The following is a 20,329-nucleotide window of genomic DNA, read 5'->3' as shown; positions in this document are numbered from 1 at the left end:
ACCTTTTGGCGTCTTAGCAACTGAGGCAAACTACGGGATTTTTCTTAAGATTACTCTTATGCTAGCCGAGGCAAAGGTTGCCTTTGCGCAGATGAAGTGTACCGCCGCCCCAAACATCAACATGGAGTTCGCGTTTCTATACACTGAGATGGAGTTGAGGATTATGTCATCGTTGGCAAAGCTTTTGCCCTATCCTATCGCCATATATCTCGAAGCAATTGGAAACTTCTCCATTGATAGACAGATGGTGGTCCCATTTCTACATCGTCTTGTGCCGGCTGTGGTTTCTGGCTGGCACCTATGCACCCACCCACATACGAGAAGTCTTAAACGCTCTTTCAGCGCCCGTGGCCGCGGACAACGCCCACGTTGTTGCCGCTAGAGCAATCGATGATTTACCCAATGTTGATTGGGAGGAAGTCCAAATCCCTGTCCGCGAAGGGGACGCTGTAATACAGCAGCCTGGCTTCAGGGCGACCCCCGCATCCGTCGCCTTTTGGAACAATCGCATTCCAACCCATCAAGAGAGGACCGTTTTCAGGCAGATTATAGCTGCTATGGATTCGAAGAAGGGCTTTAACATCTTGAGCTCCATCGATCATGGTGAAGGTTCAGTCGTTCAAGCAGTTCGGTTCCCCGAACAGTTTGACGCCGAAGAGGCTGAAACGCTTTACTATACAAACGTCCTTGTACCGACATTTGAAGAGCAACTCGCGGTCCTCGTGACCGTAAATAATTATTAATTACAACATTAACATTAACATTTGTAGAACATAGAATATTCGTAGTTAATTTGTAAGTGATTGTGTATTAAAGTGAATTAGTAGAATCCAGACTTATCATTGGTAAACAACTACTGCGTCCCAGCTCTGTGCCCCACTTTTTTTTTTGGTCCTTCGAGCCGGATCTCACGTGGTGTGTGATCTCATATACCATTGGAGTGAGCTATTGAACTGAACAGTCATCTAACGATTTGTATTAGCGAAGTGTGAGGTGCGCAGTACTAGCAACTGGTGAGCAACAGCAGTAGAGTCGGGGAGCAACCTCCACGCAAGTAATATTTTTCCGTATATTATTTCACAACAATTTAAACAAGCAACATTATGGAAGACATTGTGGACATCCAGACATTGATTCATGAAAACATTGTAAAACTTGCCATTAACATTAAGAAAGATAGCGCCGATAGAGAAACATTAGATTACTTCAGGAGACGATTGGCTACTCTGAACGAATAATGGAAGGAGTATCAATTTAATTATGATCGTATTCGCATCGAGGTAAGTCAAACTCACCCCTACTTTGTACAACAGGAGTTCGAAAAAGCAATGAAGGCGTACGAAGAAGTGAAATCCCTAATCAACCAACAACATCAGAAGTTGTTAGCTAGAGCAGGCAACCAGGTAACGAACGAACAATCAAAAACTTCCGATGATGAGCCGAGACCCGAGAATATCAGCGTAGAAGCAGAATCTAGTAGTCCTAGACTGCAAGTGAAGACCACTGGTACAAATAGTAAAATAGACGATTTATTGAGGTGCCAATACGCGAATTTTAAGGCGTTTTTGCGACCCACATCAAACATCCACGTGGAAGCTATTACGGAAAAATGGGAATTTAAAGATGCATTAAAGACTTTGCAATCAAGATGGATAGCAATAGATTCTTTGCATTGGGAAATTGAGACCGAGTTGTGTGGAGATAATGAAACATACAGTATGATGTTTGACAGATATGAAAAACAATTTTATAACTTAAAGAAAGCAATCAACACAGGTATGTGGTCTGTCACCCATAGAGATAACACCACTCCTCAGCTTGACACTCCGGTATTTAGTGTAAACTACGAGAAGTGGGTATCGTTTCGAGATTTGTTCAACGAAGCGATTCATAAAAATCCATCCATGTCAAAAGCCCAAAAATGCAACCTTTAAAAAGTAAGGTGCGAGGAGAAGCTAAGAGACTTATCCAACATTTGCAAATTAGTTCTGATAATTACCTGGTGAGTTGAGAAATCTTGACTAATCGTTATGACAATAAATACCGCATATTTTCGTCCTACATGACCATTATGTTGAATATTCCTAATAAACAACACAAGTCACTATTTCACATCAAAACAATGCATGATAGTACGCGGGAAGCGCTATATGGAATAAGAAATCTTGGAGTTGACATAACATCCTGGGATCTGATGATAGTACATATTTTAGGTCAGAGATTAGATTTGGAAACATATGATGATTACCTCAATACATTAAAAAACTCTAAAGACCTTCCAGTTCTAAACGAATTTCTAAACTTCTTAGAAAAGAAGTTCACAACCCTAGAAACCGCCCTGAAGAAATCAACTCCAGGCAGAAACAGATAGTTTGTTATAATTAAAAACTTTAGGAACCAGAAAAGAAAGAAATGGCTACCACATCTACATCAATGACTCATGCTGACATTCCGATGGATGTGGAACAAGTAGATAAGTTAAAGGAGAGGAATAAAGAAATTGAAAAATTACTGAAAATTGTTGATATAATAATAAGATTAACAGAAGTAAGTAACTCCGCATCCGTTGGTAAAATTTAACTTGTATCATTTAAAAATTGTTGTAATACTTAATAAGTGTTTTTTTTAAATAAAAAATCATAAAATGTCATATTGTATTTTTTTACAGGTGGCAACAGCCATTCACACATACCTTTATATGTTCCTTTAACGCTTCATTTAGGGCTTGACAAACTTCTGGTATTATCTGCGAAATCACTTGCGGGGATATTTTAAATAAAAAATAGAGACTTTGGTAGTCATCTCCTTCTCCTGTGGCCAAGTATCGTAATGTTACTGCAAGACGTATTCGAGCTGGAATGGCTTCCCTTAATTGAGTATTTTGCTTAGAAATCTGTGTTGACACTTTATTCAATAAATATTCAGAATCCACAGAAGACATTCGAGTAAACTTTTTAAATTCTTTTGATGGTTCGGCGACTAATTCATGCAACTCCTGATCCATAGTTAGGCTGTAAACAGAGAAAGTTATTTCATTAGCATGATTATTATAAAGTGTTGATCATTTTTGGTTTATGCATTAATAAATCATCAACGTGATCAAGGTTTTTTTTTTAAATAATCATGAGACAAAAATTATAAAATAACAACCTACATAGTCGTTCAAAAATTACTTACCTTGTTCTATTACGATGAATACTTGTCATCCACCATCTTCTTTTTAATAACTTTTTCCTCTTTACCATACGCATAATTATAATATGCGAATGCGCATAACAATAAACTTGTCGCAGCGGTTACTTCTGCGCCCATCGTCATCGAGCGCGAGAACTGTAGTGAGAACTATTTGAGAACTTTGTGAGAGTGTGTACCTAAATAAGTTCTCGCTACAGTTCTCGCTGAGAATCTCCGGAGATTCTCGCGTGAATGTCTCGTGTGAATGTGGAGCGCCTATATGGAGCGACGAATCTACTTTAAAAAACGACGGATACTTTACTGGCAACTCTCGAATCCAAATTTAATGCTAGAAGAGAGGTCGCAATACCAGTTCAAAGTAAATTATTGGACTGGTATATTAAACGGGATAATTATTGGTCCTTTCGTACTGCCGGGAAATTTATCTACTCATAGTTATTTAAATTTTTTGCAAAGTGATCTCCCGAACTTAATGGAAGAAGTGCCTGAGGAGGTAAGGGAATCCCATAAGGTGGCTGCCCTGCACATTAAGGTACAAACGTCCGTACTTCTTTAAATGCTACGTATCCAAATAAATGGATTGGTCGTTTAGGTCCCATAGTGGCCTCCTCGATCCCCGGATTTAAACCCACTGGACTTTTTTACTGGGGCTGTTTAAAGGAAGAAGTGTATTTGAAAACAATTTCAAATTTAGAGGAATTACGCAGCCGTGTTCAAGAGGCCGTTTCAAAAATAAATGAACGACGCTGTGCACTTTATCTTAGTAGAGCCTTTATTAGAAGATGTCGAGCGTGTATTAGAGTTGGTGACAGACAGCTTGAACACCTGTTGTAAATAAAGCCTGATTTATGTACACCCGATTTTTTTATTATTATTAAAATTTATTAAGACTTATCTTTTCTTTTTTAGTCGTATTTACACTTTTTGGGAGAAGTCCCTGGGGTTGGTTATAATATAACATTTTCCAATCAGGAAATTGCTGGCTGGCATGGAAACTGACGGATCCATGAAATCTAGCAGTAGTGCTCGGAAACGTAGAGCCACTGTGAATAAACGTTGCTCTCATTAATAAAACATTGCTCTCATTAGTAACAAAAAGAGACGAAATCGGGAACGACATGAGGGCAAGGAAATAAAACAAAATGAATGTGGTTGCATTCCTTTATCTAATAATAATACCAACACCCAAATTAGTATTGTTCCCCTGTTCACTGACTCGCAACTTAATTCTTCCAATCAGTATAAAAAAACAGACTCTATAGTTCGATTAACATATCAGGCCAGTGCTGCAGCACCATGTTGTTCATATATAAAGAATACAGCAAACTCCTAATGATAATGTTACAGTTCACCCTATTGCTTTTGGTCGTAGTGACTACACACTACACAGAGTACTTTAACTTGCTAGTGACTAATGACAGTCAAAATGGCGGTTGATCTAATAATCTATGTGTAGAAGAATCGTAGCCCGATATGTTCTAGAGTTCTCAGTTTTTCGTAATTTTAACGAATTATAGCCGCCATTAAAAAGGACGTTCGTTTCGTATATCATTTATTTTGCATAGGACCTTCGTCAGACTGACCACACGACAGCCGAAAGTAGTACTCAGTACTTAGTACTTACTTAGGGTTATGTAAACCTCAAAAGTTTTTTGTTCCTCGTGATATTTCGATAAAATTTGGAGGGCTTAATACTTTTAAAATGTTGACGCAATTTGGGTAAAAAACGAATAGTAACGTAACTGACCCTTACGCAGCAAGTACATCAGATGCCACCATAATTATGAATGACGATGACAGTCAATTCCATTGGTTTTTCTCCACGAATGATATGTCTATATTGGATCGTGGCTTCAGGAACGTTCTACCAGATGTAGAAGCATGCGGCTATGAGGCACATATGCCACACAGTAAAGAAAGAAATAGTTCGTAGCTTTCCACAGATCAAGCAAACAAATCACGCCTTATAACATTTACAAGATGGGTAGTGGAAATTGTGAACGGAAGGTTCAAAACGGAGTTTAAGCTTTTGCGAACCGATAATTTTAATAGGTCTGTACATCATATGTTTGAGAACTTTCGCATTGGTGCTGCACTACTTAATGTATTCCATCTGCCAATTACAGATAATGCCTATGCCGACCAAATATTAACAATAATTGAAGAAATAATCAACTCAGAAAATAATCTGGCAGAACATGTTATACACAAAAACATAAACAGACAAGGGTATATGGCGGTTAACCTTCCACAATTTGCAGATTTTTCCCATTTGGAAGAAGAACACCTGATTCTTATCGCCTTAGTCCCGCCATACCGGAGCCAAACAGTATTATACTTATATATCAATTAACAGAAATATAGAAGAAGGAAGAGATACATTTAGATATTATTACTGCATGTGTTTAACTGGATGTCGTACTGTTGGAACTTGTGCACATGTAATATCAATATTATGGTATTTATGTTGGGCTAGATATCAGGACGGTTTCGTACCGCCTGCTACTAACCTAAACAATATAATTCTTGACGTAACTACTAAATAAAACTAATGATAACGTAACATAACATAAAAATAAGGCCTATATTTAAAGCATTTTCTTTTTTATTTGAGCGAAACTCAAATTCATTTAGACCCGCTAACCATAATTTGATTATGGACTTATTAGCTACCCATTTCCACAGAGGGCGTTAGTGTTGGATAGGTAGACCAACGTTCACATATTTTTGCCCAATCTTCTTTTACCATAATACAAGTACTTAAGCCACCGACTTTAGAAGTACATACATTAATGTGTGATTGTGACAGGGAGGTGGTCAGGAGGGCCCAGATGTCAAAATCAGCCGTGAAGCGATTGGAGAAGATTTGGAGAAATCGCAGCATAAACAAATAGCTGCATGCTATAAAATATATAAGAAATGCCATATTAAATGGATACGGCAGGAGATAACCAGAGGGGCGTTCAGACGTTCTGGAGGAAGACGAGACGGACGAGGATGAGGCCCGAAGGAGACCTTGGATGTCTAGGAGCTGGCGACGAGCGGCAACATTAGTGTGTCAGTGCGGTAAAAGTTTTAAGTGAAAGTGCAAAGGCCAAGTCAAATATAATAACTCTTTTTTATTTTGTAGTAATTATTATTAATTTTTTTTTCGGTGTTTTATTAGGTATAATTGTTAGAATAATATTTAAGGTCATGTGGTTGTAAACGTTTCGATAGTAATTTATAAAATACAAATAAATGGAGATAAGGGACATATATGAGTCGACTATTATCAAAGGCGGCAATCTGACTTTTGGACAATGATTGGTAAATCAGAAAAACGAATTATTGACTTTGTATTCCATTGGCAGTCACAAAACTCTTCGGAACGACATCTTAGATAAATAACAGGTTAACTATTAACCATTATTTAATGCAGGTTTTGAACCGTATTCTTTGAAGGAGACGATTATATTCAAATAAATCTGTATTGACATATCAATAAAAAATTTTTGTCCAAATGTACAGATTGCCGCCTTTGATAATAGACGACTCATATAATGAATTGGATAATATTAAAGTTAAATTGGTGAAGTTGAGGAAAGAAAAAAGAACAGAGTTTGTTAGAACAAAAATTAGGTGAAACAGAGATATTGTATAAGCGATATATTATTTTACGTAAAAATTTAGATGATAGTATTGAAAAAGGATTTTAAATTAAGGATTTTAAATTAGAACAAGCAGAACAGCTTTTATTTGTTTGTAATAACATAGAAGAACTTTATCAAAAAATATTAGACTTTATTATTAAAAATAGAAACTTGAACACCATGGCTGAGTTTGACATGAAAACAGCATCTTCTCTTCTACCTGTGATGACAGGAGATGAGAAAGTTACCAAAAAGTTGATAGATTCTTTTAAATTTTATAGTCAAGAGTATAACAAAGGAACATGACCAGTTATTAATTAACTTTATATTAAAAACTCGTTTGTCTGAGAGCGCGAAGCTACGTCTCGGTACTAAAATATATAAATCATGTGCGGAACTTATCGCTGATATGAAAAAACATCTTTTAACGAAGCAATCAGCAACCGCTTTACAGATAGAAATAATGAAAACTCGATAGGGTTCGCAAAGTATTGACGAGTTTGGTAAAAAATTAGAAGATATGTTTGTAAAATTGACAATTTCACAGGCCAATGAAAATGAACAAGCATATCAAATATTAAGACCATTAAATGAAAAATTAGCGATAAAACGCTTCACAGAGGGCCTGAGAAATAGTCGATTAAGCACAATTTTAACAGCTCGCGACTATACAGAGTTAAAGGACACACAGGTAGGAGAACAGAGCACATCCTCTGGTTCTATATTTACAGGCCAACAGAGACGAGGTAAGTTCTTTAACTCATACTCAGGACGAGGTTCACAGGTTAGGAGTCGACCTCCAATTACCTTTCAAGGTCAAACATCATCTAAAAGAATAAACACAGCTCTTTGTAAAATGCGGAATAATTGCCTGAAAGATATGAAGCTATCAACTTAGCAAAATTATTGCAGTTAAGGGTTCCAAACAAGTAGGAAAAATGACATCGGCCGAACGAGGTGAGCTGGTTACCGTTTGTGCCTGTATCAACGCTGCCGGGGGCCACATCCCGCCATACATGATATTCCCCCGAAAAAACTGGCAGAATAGGTTCCTCAATCATGCCCCTCCTAGCAGCGATGCAACTACTCATCCTAGTGGATGGATGACGGGCGACAGTTTTATAAAATTCCTCAAGCATTTTGTTCGTCATGTTCAACCCAACGCTGATAGGAAACACCTCATCATCATGGACAATCACGAGAGTCATTGTTCTGTCGATGCCCTCAACTACGCAAAAGACAACGGAATCGTTCTTCTCACAATTCCACCACACACATCCCACAAGCTGCAGCCATTAGACAGGACTGTTTTTGGCCCCTTAAAAACCTTTTATTCTCAGGCAGCATCAAATTTTATGCTGAGACACCCCGGGAGAACAATCACAATCTACGACGTTTCGGAACTGTTAGGGGAAGCTTTCCCAAGGGCTATGGTACCTACCAATATAATTAGTGGCTTCAGGGCGGCTGGAATATGGCCCATAAATCCCAACATTTTCACGGAGAGTGAGTTCATGACCAGGTTAGTTACGGACCGCCCTCCCCCTTCTCAACTTGAAGAACCAACACAGAGAAGTGTGATAGCGTCGGACTGCCCTCTCCCTTCTCCACTTGAGGAGCCCGTACAAAGCAGCAGTGTGAGTGAACGCGCTTCCCCATCCTTACTTGGAGGATCAGTGCCGATGCACTTTTCACCACAGGACATCATGCCCTACCCCAAGGCAGGTCCACGCTCGCAGTCGTCGCGCGAGAGAAAGCGAAGACGTACTCGCATCCTAACCGATACTCCGGAAAAAGCAGCCATCGAAGAACAATCAAATAAAAAGTTGGCGAAGATAGCGGAGATAGAAATGAAAAGGAAGATTAAAGAAAATAGGCCTACCAAGAAAACAGTGAGACAAATCTTTTCACTAAAAAAAATTGACGATGACACCTCATCTGATTCTGATGAATGTCCTCCACTTCCATCATCGTCAGGGGGGGAAGAAGAGTTATGCAGTGATGGCGAGGGTCATAGAGCTTTTGAGCCCATCAGAAAAGAAGTAGGGGAATTTGTAGTTGCAATTTACAATGGTTTGTCATATTAGGAAAAATTACAAAAATACATGAAAACGGGGCTACAATAAAAGCAATGGAAAAAAGTGGAAGGCTTTGGAAGTGGCCAGCAAGGGAAGACGAAATATTTTATGTGTGGGGTGACATTTTGGGACACTTCCGGAGCCGACGAAATTTTCAAAAACACGTGACATTTATTCCGTGCCACTTCTCGAATAATTTTCCCATTTATTTTTTGTCTGTGTTTTCAATTTTTTTATGTTGTTTTCATTATTACTCATCTTTCGAATCGTTAATTACAACTTATTAATTATAAATATTATCTACTACTTTTTGTGTCGGTCAAAAATAGTTGCGACCATACAAAACAAACCTAAAACAAACATATTCTGTAACACTACGTCTTTCAATACTTACTGTGTTCTGAGCATTGAAATGTAATACCAAGAACTACATCTAGTTTCACAATACAATAAGTACGAAATTTTAAACAAAATGTTTTTAACCTTATAAATTTGTCTTTATGTATCATTATAGAATAAATATTTTTGTACTCATGAGTTTTTATTTTCAAGTGAAATTTTAATTTATTCCATAATATCCTTTCTCTGATGAAAGGACCCAAATAAATATATTTTGCAATGGTAATTAAACTTTATGTTTAAGCATTAAGGTTTATAATAAACTGAAGTCGTTAACATTATTAAGCTTTTTGAAAAACTGAATGAACTTTATGAAGATGTTTTCGTGTTTTCAAACGCAATCTAGTACTATTATTGATCGAAGCAATAAAATATTTGATCATCTTCTGCACTATTATCTAAATTGTGCCAAAAAACATTTATGTCGTCGGATGTACTAATGTGGTAATTAATAGCCAGGTAAATTCCCCATTCGTCATCAATAATTTGATATTCATTTTGATTGACTAGACGTGGTAACGATTGTATTTATAGGAAGTAAGCTCGGTACTGACGTTTATATGCATGACTTAAAAATTTTGAAAATATTGTCGTTGGTTAGATGGTATATAATCGGTCTCGTTTTTGTGTTGTTCATTTGGGGATCGCCAAGTCCATCTTCGATTATGCTTTTTCTTGAAGCACATATTGATGATGGTTAGGTTATGTTCAAGTGCATAGTCTCCAAGTCTCTGACCTCTATCGTTTCTTTTGTCATGACCATACTGCTGCACTCTTAGCTATTTATTTTCTTTGGGGGCACCAACCTTTGCATTAAAGTTGCCCATTATTATTATACATTTACATGCTGTTTCCATCCCTTTGTTGAGGGTGTAGTAGGATTCCTCTATTTCTTCCTCGCTCGCTTTTTCAGTCAGTGCGTATACTTGTATAATGGATAGCATAAGCCCTTGGAGGCTTAATGTTGCCACATGTTCTGTTAATCCAATAAAACTCTATATTAGTTTTAAGTGTCTTCTTTATAATGAAGCCCATCCCGTATTTACTTGGTGTGTTACCTATGTGGCAGAGTATAAAAAAAAATAGACTTACAACATCGGAACTTATTAAATTTGTTCATCGACATTTGAAGGTAGCCATTCTTTGAATCTGTAAAGAATAACAAATACTGCATTACAACCAAACATTCTATTTACATCAGCCTATAAAAAAGCAGTGACATTACTAATTATTATATAATTTACTTTTATTATTAGAGCATACATTTTTTTACTATTCATTAATTAATTTATAATTTAAATCTTGTTACTTGTCTTATTTATTCTTACTCATAAATAATAATTTATACTTGAAATATTGAAAAAATATCATTATTTTTCTAAGTATGATATAAAAATAACAAATTCAATGTTCGTTTTATTAAATTATTCCTACAATAGGAAGTTAATTGAATGAAGAATTCTCTATATTCAAGTGAGCAGAATGATTTCTTTATTTTTTGTTTGAGAACCTTTCTACCTGATAAATTCTACCTGCCTGAACAAGGCAACATGTCAGAAATAGGTACATACTATTTGGTTGTCACATTTTTAGATGTAATAACTAGGTATATTCTTAATTATTTTGGAGTTTAATGAAAAAATTAGCTTACGGTCTTCGTTTTACAAATATATTTTATTTTTAAAACAGTTATTTTCTTCAAACATTCAGTGCTATCCAAAATCATCAGTAAATTCCACAGTTAATATAGTATCATGGTATTTATATATTTTTTGCGCCGAAACATTAACATAGAAAGACACATAAAAGGTATATTATCAAAATGCACTACACTTACTACACAAAAAACACTTTTTCATTTTTCCAAAACGCAACTTTACTTTTATCAACGTAATAGTAGGTACGTTAAAGTCGAATAATTAAATAATAAATAAATATATTATCACCGTTGTGTATAACAGCTTCCAAACAATGGTTTGCTCAAATTTAATGTGTTTATTTTTTTTTTATTTTTTCTTTTTGGACCCAACCCCAAGTGTTATTTGGTGGTTAGAATTCTCAAATGTTAAGTGTATAATCTATGGTTAGTATCGAATCAGTATTGCCACATTCCAACTCGATAAATCTGAATCAAAAGGTCAAAAAATCTGTAGAAAATATGTATGGGAACAATAAGTTATACATAAAAAAAAAAAAAAAGTGTGTGTCCGCTCCGACGCACGACTGGAGTTTACTGGATATAAAAAATTAAACGAAACAATACGAGAAATAGTTCTATATTACGACAACACGATACACTACAGATTATTAACAAATTAACGAGACACAAAACAAACGACTAACAAATATATGAAAATACAATAATGAGAGAAACGCGCGATCAGTACGAGGCTTTGTGGCGGACTGCCGGCGCAGCAGCCCGGCGTCACCTGCAATAACGCGGCCGCGCGTTGGCTCCTGATTGGCGCGCGCACGCATCACGCAATCAGGAGCCAATCCGCATTTCGTGTGACATGCTAGTACGATTTTGATTGGCGCGCGCACGCATCACGCAATCAGGAGCCAATCAGGCGCATAACGCATTTCGTGTGACATGCTAGTACGATTTTGATTGGCGCGCGCACACATCACGCAATCAGGAGCCAATCAGGCGCATAACGCATTTCGTGTGACATGCTAGTACGATTTTGGTCCCCATAATTTTCATACCCCGGGCCTATATATGTAAATCGATTCTAAAGGAGTAAACTCCAATAAACTCCAATATATTTATTACATACTTTTTGTACATATTTTATTCATTTTGGAAATCAAATTGTTACTGATATTAAACTTATAACATATTATTGAGTATTTTTTAAAATTAGTCCCTTCATCGTTTCAGTACCTAAATGGTTTCTATTAGAGTTGATAGTATAGAAACTCCTTATGAAAAGAAAACATATACATAAAAGCAGTGACAAGAGCTGTCATAGGAATAAGTGATAAATATCGTTCACTTCGTGAAGTAAAATAAAATAAGAAAGCTGTGATTTCGATAATAAATTCTAAAACATCGACGTAACTAATACTAATTCGTAAAAGTGTGTTACCGTATTATTTCGTAGCTGTCTGCACTCTGCGATTTAAAGTTTGGACTCTGTGCTACCAAGAACTTTAAATTCATATCAGGTTACGGACCCGCACTACGAAAATGGAAGGTATCACAGGAAAGCTTCAGATCGGCCTCCTAGATGGAAAAAATTGGGACACCTGGAAATTCAAAGCCTTATGCTTACTATGCCAGCGCTATCCTAATACTTACCACCAATATGCAAGAAGACACACTTCAAAAAGTGATGCGGTACACTAAAGTACGTGATGTCTGGTTAGAGCTCCAGAGATCCTAGAGATCCGTGACGGTAGACCTCCTAAGAGCCAAAATCCGACCCAGACAGCAACGCCTTCTACTTCAAAGACCGCTAATTTGTTACTCATGTCTTTAGAAGACAACGAAAGCTTCACAGTTTCACGGGACAACGAGAACTGGTACATAGGTAATGGCGCAACAAGCCACGTCACCAACAGAGCTGACCTTTTCCAAACCTACGAACATTTCAATGAGAACTACACTGTTACAACGGCCGCTGGTAATGAAGTCCGTGCCAAAGGCAAAGGAACAGTACAGCTCAGAGATGTTAACGGGAAACAAATCGACATCAGCCTGCAAGACGTCTGGTACGTTCCGGCCATAAGCAAGAACCTCTTCTCCGTACTCGCACTTCACGATCGAGTCCCGAATAGCACCTTTTCATCCAGGACAACTGCATGCAACGTCATTGTCAACGGGAAAGTATGCTTGATAGGGAAGAGACAAAAACAAGGTGGCTTATATCGACTGGAAGTAAAACCCGTATTGCCAGAAAAACCACCCGAAGTCTTTGCAACTACAGCAACGATGCAACTGTACCACGAGAGACTCGCTCACCAAAATAAAAGACACGTAAGAGCGACGATCCAACGGGAACTAGGTCTAATCCTGCCGATGGATAAAGATACCTGTGAAGGCTGCATCTTTGGAAAGGCGCATGGACTTAAATTCGGTACAAGAACCCGAGCTACCGCGCCCGGAGAAATCGTACACACCGACGTTTGCGGCCCGTTTCAACCTAGCTTCTCAAACTATAAGTACTACGTTCTGTTTAAAGACGACTTTACTGGCTATCGTATGGTGTACTTCATACGCAAGAAGTCCGAGGTCAAAGACAAGTTAGTTTTGATGATCGCTCAAACTAAAACAGTCGGACACACCATAAAATGCCTTCTAAGTGACAACGGCGGTGAATTTGACAACGCGTCCATAAAAAGTGTTTTAGACACACATGGAATAGCACAGCGACTCGTCACCCCGTATACACCTGAACAAAACGGAGTAAGCGTAACGGAGATAGCAAGATCAATGATGTACGCTCATGAGCCATTACCGCAAGTGCTATGGGCAGAGCTCATTAATACCGCCGCATACATACTGAACAGAACAGGTCCCACAAGTTCAGATAAATCTCCGCATGAACTTTGGTATGGAAAGAAACCTATTATTAAACATCTCCGAATAATAGGCTCAATCGCATACGTCCATATTCCAAAGCAGAAGCGTAGAAAATTCGACAAAAAGGCGATAAAAGGTCGACTTATCGGGTACGACGAAGATTGCTACCGTATCTGGATCACAGACGGAAAACACTCGACGCTCGTCCGCTCTCGTGACGTAATCTTCGATGAGAAACCTCTTCCTATCTGTAATAGTGAAATTCCTAAAACAGAAGTTGAGACAAGAGAATACCCGATTACCATAACGCCAAATACGAACTTAGAAAGAGAAGTTACAATTCCAGAGCAAACACACGTTCACGAGAGAGATACAACTACCGAAACAATCTCCAACGAGCATGATCATGTTCTCGAGGGAGAAGAGTCGGATCAAGTCCTCTACGAAAACCATGACCATGAAGACGAAATGACAGTTCCAGAAGAATTTTATGACGCTGAACCACCGCCAACCGACTATAATCTTAGAGATCGCTCACTGATTCGACGTCCTGAGAGACTAAGAGATTACGTCTGTATCACTGAAACATTCCCAAATAATTTCGCAGACGCTATGAAAAGGGACGATCGCGAAGAATGGCAAAGAGCAATGGATAGCGAATTGAAATCCTTCGAAGACCTGAACGTTTGGACGCCGTGTGCATTGCCAAAAGGACGAAAAGCACTTCCCTGCAAATGGTTTTTACGGATCAAAGGAAATCCAGATGGCACGATCGACAAATACAAAGCTCGATTTGTCGTAAAAGGGTACAGACAAAGGAAAGGAGTAGACTATGACCAGACCTTCAGTCCTGTGGCACGCCTGACTACTGTACGAGCACTACTCAGTGTTAGTGCGCATGAAAACTTACATCTGGTCCAATTCGACGTCTGCACAGCCTTTCTGAACGGAAAGCTCGAGGAAGAAATATACGTTCAATCGCCAGAAGGGTGCAACCTCACGGAAGGAACGTCTACCGTTTTCAAGCTTAACCGTAGCCTGTACGGACTTAAACAAGCACCAAGTGGGTATGAATGATGTAATTAAGGTTCAATTTAGTTTGCGTACTATCCGAAAAAGAAAAACTGTGTGTGGTTGCAACGACATTTATTGTGCGACTGACTTAAATTTTGACAAGTAAAAATATCGTAATTAGCAAAGAGTATAAGGTTATTAACAACATACCGCCCACCAAAGGACTGCTAAGTACTTTCTAAATCTATTGCACTAATTACAACGTCAAGGTGACTTCAAAACAATATTCTACAAAATGAAACAAAGATTGCTTAAATACTAAACATCATAATACAATATGCTTAACTTGAGACTTAGTATTAATTTAATAATAATATTGCTACAGTGACATTTGTGGTAGAGAATCTTGACAAAATTACAAGATGACATTTAACCGAGTGGAATCCACCGGCAAACGACATAATTTTGTTATTGATCTTTTTGTCACAGCACTGCCACTTTTCACACTGTAAACTCTCGTGAGATTATCAGGACCTGGGTGCTTCTCGACTATTCTTCCCAAAGACCATTTTCCAGGCGGCAAGTAATTTCAGGAATTCCCTTTCCGTAAGCCATTAATGTTGTCTAGAAGTCGACAATGGTTCACCTCTATCAACAGAAAAAGAAAAACAAAGGAAAATTAACTCTTATTTCACAGTAAAAAGGATTTTTTTTTTTTTTTTTTATTTTGTCAGGAGGAAATCGCCGGACTTCCGCCCTCCACTGGGGATGGAGGGCGGGGCATGTCGGAGTTGAACCGACTAAAACCTCCTGTCGCTCAACAACCAGCATCCAAACCTCGCATGAGACAGAACTCATGAAAAGGCAAAGGGGGGAAAGTGAAGCGTTTAGTGCGGAGCACATCTCTCCCATCACCCTCCCCCTCGGGACGCCGGACTGGCGGTCGTCGGCGCCACGACCACCAGTCCTCTCGGTCGGCAGGCTATCCGAAGCCCGCCTAGATGGCGCCGGTTAGAATGGTCTACCCTCGGAATACCCCGCTGGGTCAGAACCAGCGTGGGTTGAGGATAGCCGGCCTTCCATCACCCGGACGCTCTTGCATAAAACGCGTGCAGAGCAGCTTGCACGTCATCTTCTTAGGTCCCCTTCGCCGGTCCCCAGGCCGACATGTGAGAGAGACCCGAAACACTTAGAGGGCCAGGGCTTGGGCGAAATCCGCCTCCCTGGCCCCCGCTCGACGGCGGCGGGCCTGCGCGTCTCGCACGCGCCCCGCCGCCTCCTTCTGCGAGATGGTGCACTCGCAGAAGTCGAGCATCGCCTTCCACGACTCGTCGTCACCGAGCATTGATGTCACAACACTCGGCAACGACAAGTCGTTTCCTATTTTTGCGACAAGGACACGGCGCCACCCCTCCCATGCGGGGCAGGCGACGAGCGTGTGCTCCGCCGTGTCCAAGTCGCAACCACAATGGTGGCACTCTGCCGTCAGCTCGGCTCCGATCCGGTGCAGGAACTCACCGAAGCAACCATGCCCAGTGAGCACCTGCGTGAGCCGGAAAGTGAGGCGTCCTCTGTCACGATTCACCCAATTCACAAGAACCGGGCGAATCGCCTCGACGGTCCTACGACCAGCCGAAGGATCGGCCAGCCGTCTGGACCATGACTCCAGCAGTAAAAAGGATACTTAATTATTAGTTTTATCAAAAAATACGTCTTCATCCTAAAATCTGTTATAGATATAAAAGTTAAGCCAAATCGTAGTCAAAAATCTGTAAAGATACAGATAAACCTGTATATATGGCAACACTGCTGACAATACTTTATTAGTGGACTTTTTGGCGGGAACGCGAGGAGTGAAGTTGTGTGATTTGTTTTATTTTGTCTATTTAGTGTTTCTTCGGGTTTAAATGTGTAATAATGGTGGTTTATTAACCGTTTAATATCTGTGAAAGTGCACAAATGTGGGAAAATGAAACAAAGCCGCTGGACGTAACTTCTCGGGATCCTCCAAGAAGTCCACTGAAAAATCTTAGTAAATGACCACCATTTTACTGAGATTAGATTTCATCTCATATCATCTCATTTAATTTCATCCTAGTTGATTAATGTCTCAAATTAATCATTTTCATTTCATTTCACTCCATAATATCATTTTTCATAAAATTAAGAATATAGATTAAAATAAGACATGACTTAAAGGTCTCAGTTACCAGGTCATAAAAACTCTTAAAAAAAAAAAATACTTTATTAGTCGACTTCCTTTTTTGGCGGGAAATAGGAAGGCGGCAAATTGGATTTTTTTTTACAAAAATTTAATATGTTTGTAATAGTTGTAAATATTAAAAAATTATAAAATGTCGTCAGAAAGTGACGACGATGATGAGGGAAAAAGAAACGAGGCGAAAAAACGCAGATATCAAGGGGACGACGGACAATCAGATTCGGACTGCAGATATAAACCCTTTCTCAAACCCGGGTACCGTCGTAGTTATCCTGATAACTCTCTTAACGACGAGTTTCCTGTCTACATCGAAGGTATCAGCAGAGAAGATAAAATTGGTAAGAAAAACCCTTTGCTTTTATCAAAAAATTTCAAGTCGGTGAAGGGCATCAAATAGAACAGGCGCATTAATGCTTTTTTTTTTTTTTTTAGCAAATCGCCGGACTCCCACCTTCCACTGGGGATGGAGGGTGGGGCATGTCGGAGTCGAACCGACTAAAACCTCCTGTCGCTCAACAACCAACGTCCAACCCTCGCATGAGACAGAACTCATGAAAAGGCAAGGGGAGGAGAGTGAAGCGTTTAGTGCGGAGCACATCTCTCCCATCACCCTCCCCCTCGGGACGCCGGGCCAGCGATCGTCGGCGCCACGACCACCAGCCCTCTCGGTCGGCAGGCTGTCCGAAGCCCGCCTAGATGGCGCCGGTTTGAATAGGTTATCCTACGAAATACCCCGCTGGGTCAGAACCAGCGTGGGTCGAGGATAGCCGGCCTTCCATCACCCGGATGCTCTAAAATAATAAATAATGCTAATAAAATAAAGCTTATATTTAAAAAGGCAGTGGCTGCCAATGATCATAAACCTTAGTTGCCTTAAAGAAAACAACATGAAAGCTTACATTCCAGCATCTTCAGTGGAGCGTGTAGGGGAGCTATGATTCATTCCTACAGAAACGAGTAACACTGAACTCTTTGACAAATTAATATCAGATTCAGAAATCATTGCTGTTAGACGTTTCACAAAAAAAGTAGGCGGAAATATGTCTATAATAAGTGTGACCTTCTCGAGTACCATTCTTCCAGATTTTGTATATTTAGATAATTGGAGATATAAGGTATTCCAATATGTAGATACCACCTGCAGAAGAAACATGTAGTGTTTCACTGGTCTGTTCTAAATGTTCAGGGAATCATTCATACAAGGATTGTTCAACTGAAATTCTGAAATGTTGTAATTGCCAAGGCGATCATCTCAAGGTTTTGTCCAGTGAAACAAGCCCTTTATGAAAAACATAAAAATGTTTATTTAGCAAAACAATATGCTACAGTTGTACCTAAAGAATTTCCACCTTTGCAAAGACTTCAGAACAGACCAGACCATTCAACACAAAAGAATCAAATTAAATTACAGGCCTTAATAGATAATCCTAATTCTGTTAAAAAACAACCGACTAAATTAAACTCACCTAATAATGTATGTTATGAAAATTTATTAAATGATAATCAGTTCCTAGAAATAATTGTTAAAACTATAGTAATGATAGCCAATTCAAATTCTGCAAAAAATATGACACACATTAAGGATATACTTAAACAAATTTAAATCTCTAATAGATCCACTTAAATTCATGCAATTTAACATTCAAAGCGTAAACAATAAAAAATGGTTACTGAAAACTAAAAGATAATTCCATAGATTTGTGTCTACTCAATGAAACTTGGCTTTAAAAATCTAGTCCTTCTGTTAATATAACCGGGTACAATTACATTGAAAAAAATGCACAAAACGAGCATGGTGATGTAGGTATATTGATAAGAAAAAATACCCTTCAATACAAAACTATCAAAACAGCATTTTATCAGGATATTCAAAGTGTCGCTATTGTAGTGTCGACAGTTTCAGGACCAGTGTCCATTCTGGGTGTATATTGTCCACCTAAAAACAATAATAGTCCTAATTCGATTAGACTGAATAAATTAAAAAATATTATTAGTAAAATACCGAAGCCATGTATATTTCTGGCGATTTTAATGCCCACCATATTGCTTTGGGCTGTAGCACTACGAATACAAGAGGTAGAGAATTAATAGATATTTTTGATGAATTGGATTTATGCATCTTGAATACAGGATCAGCCACTACTATACAGAGACCAGGCTTCAATTCTTCAGCCATAGATGTCACTTGTTTCAGCCCAGTCCTCGCTCCACTATCTGAGTGGAAAGTCAGTGATGACCCTCATGGTAGCTACCATTATCCAACATTTATTGATCTGATTACCTCCCCTAAAAAGTATCAAATTAAGGATAGCTCACAAAAATTTTTATTCAAAAGAACAAATTGGGATGTATATATGGAAACATCTAAAATAATGTTTGATAACTATTAAACAACTACTTGTCATGATCCTCTAAAAAGTTATAAAGAATTTTGTTCAATTTCAAACAATCTTAAAGTTAATTGTATTCTTGTACATAAAAATAATATCCATGCTGCATGGTGGAGTGATGACTGCGCTATATCTGTAAGGAAATCTCGAGAAGCTTTATTAAAATATAGAAACTGCATGTCCTTAGAAAACTATATTGAATACAAAAAAGCTGATGCACATAAAAAAATAATTATCAAACAGGCAAAATTGAATGGCTGGAAAAATCTGTCATTCATTTAATAGACACACTCCATTGACTAAATTTTGGAATTATATCAGAAAATTTAAACGAATATATTATTATGTAAATAATGGAAACGTATATCGAAATGACGAATGGATAAATGATTTTATTAATAAACTATCCCAGGCTGACATACCCGAACTAGATAATATTCAGATGTATTTTAACAACAATAATAACTTAAACAATAATTTTTATTGAAACCATTTATGTTTCATGAACTAGATATAGCTCTGACATCAAAAAATTCACAGCGCCTGGTTTAGATGACATCCCATATATCATGTTACAGAAATTGCATATTTCAGTGAAAAACAAATTACTTGATATTCTCAATTCTCTCTGGCTTAGTCAACAAATACCTGAATCATGGAAAACTCAGTGTGTAGTACCTATTTTAAAACCTGATAAACCACCAGATGATTATAAGTCTTATAGGCCAATTTCTTAACATCATGCATTGGTAAATTACTAGAACACATGATCAAAGTAAGATTAGATTTTTTTGTAGAGACAAATAAACTATTACCCCCTTGTCAATTTGGTTTCCGTAAAGGTAGGAGTACAGCTGAAAGTTTGATAACAT

At 38.3% G+C, this 20,329-nt stretch overlaps 1 non-coding gene across 1 annotated transcript; it reads right to left on the bottom strand.

Annotated features, from left to right (window-relative positions):
• Positions 1 to 13,725: 13,725 nt before the first annotated feature.
• Positions 13,726 to 13,835, bottom strand: Mir3347b (microRNA mir-3347b). Its single transcript, NR_107681.1, has one exon. It is a non-coding gene; the product is annotated as a microRNA mir-3347b (primary transcript).
• Between the last annotated feature and the right edge of the window lie 6,494 nt (positions 13,836 to 20,329).

The sequence above is a fragment of the Bombyx mori genome, chromosome 20 (assembly GCF_030269925.1).
Source record: "Bombyx mori chromosome 20, ASM3026992v2".
Taxonomy (NCBI): Eukaryota; Metazoa; Arthropoda; class Insecta; order Lepidoptera; family Bombycidae; genus Bombyx; species Bombyx mori.
This window is presented reverse-complemented; position numbering and strand designations above follow the sequence as displayed.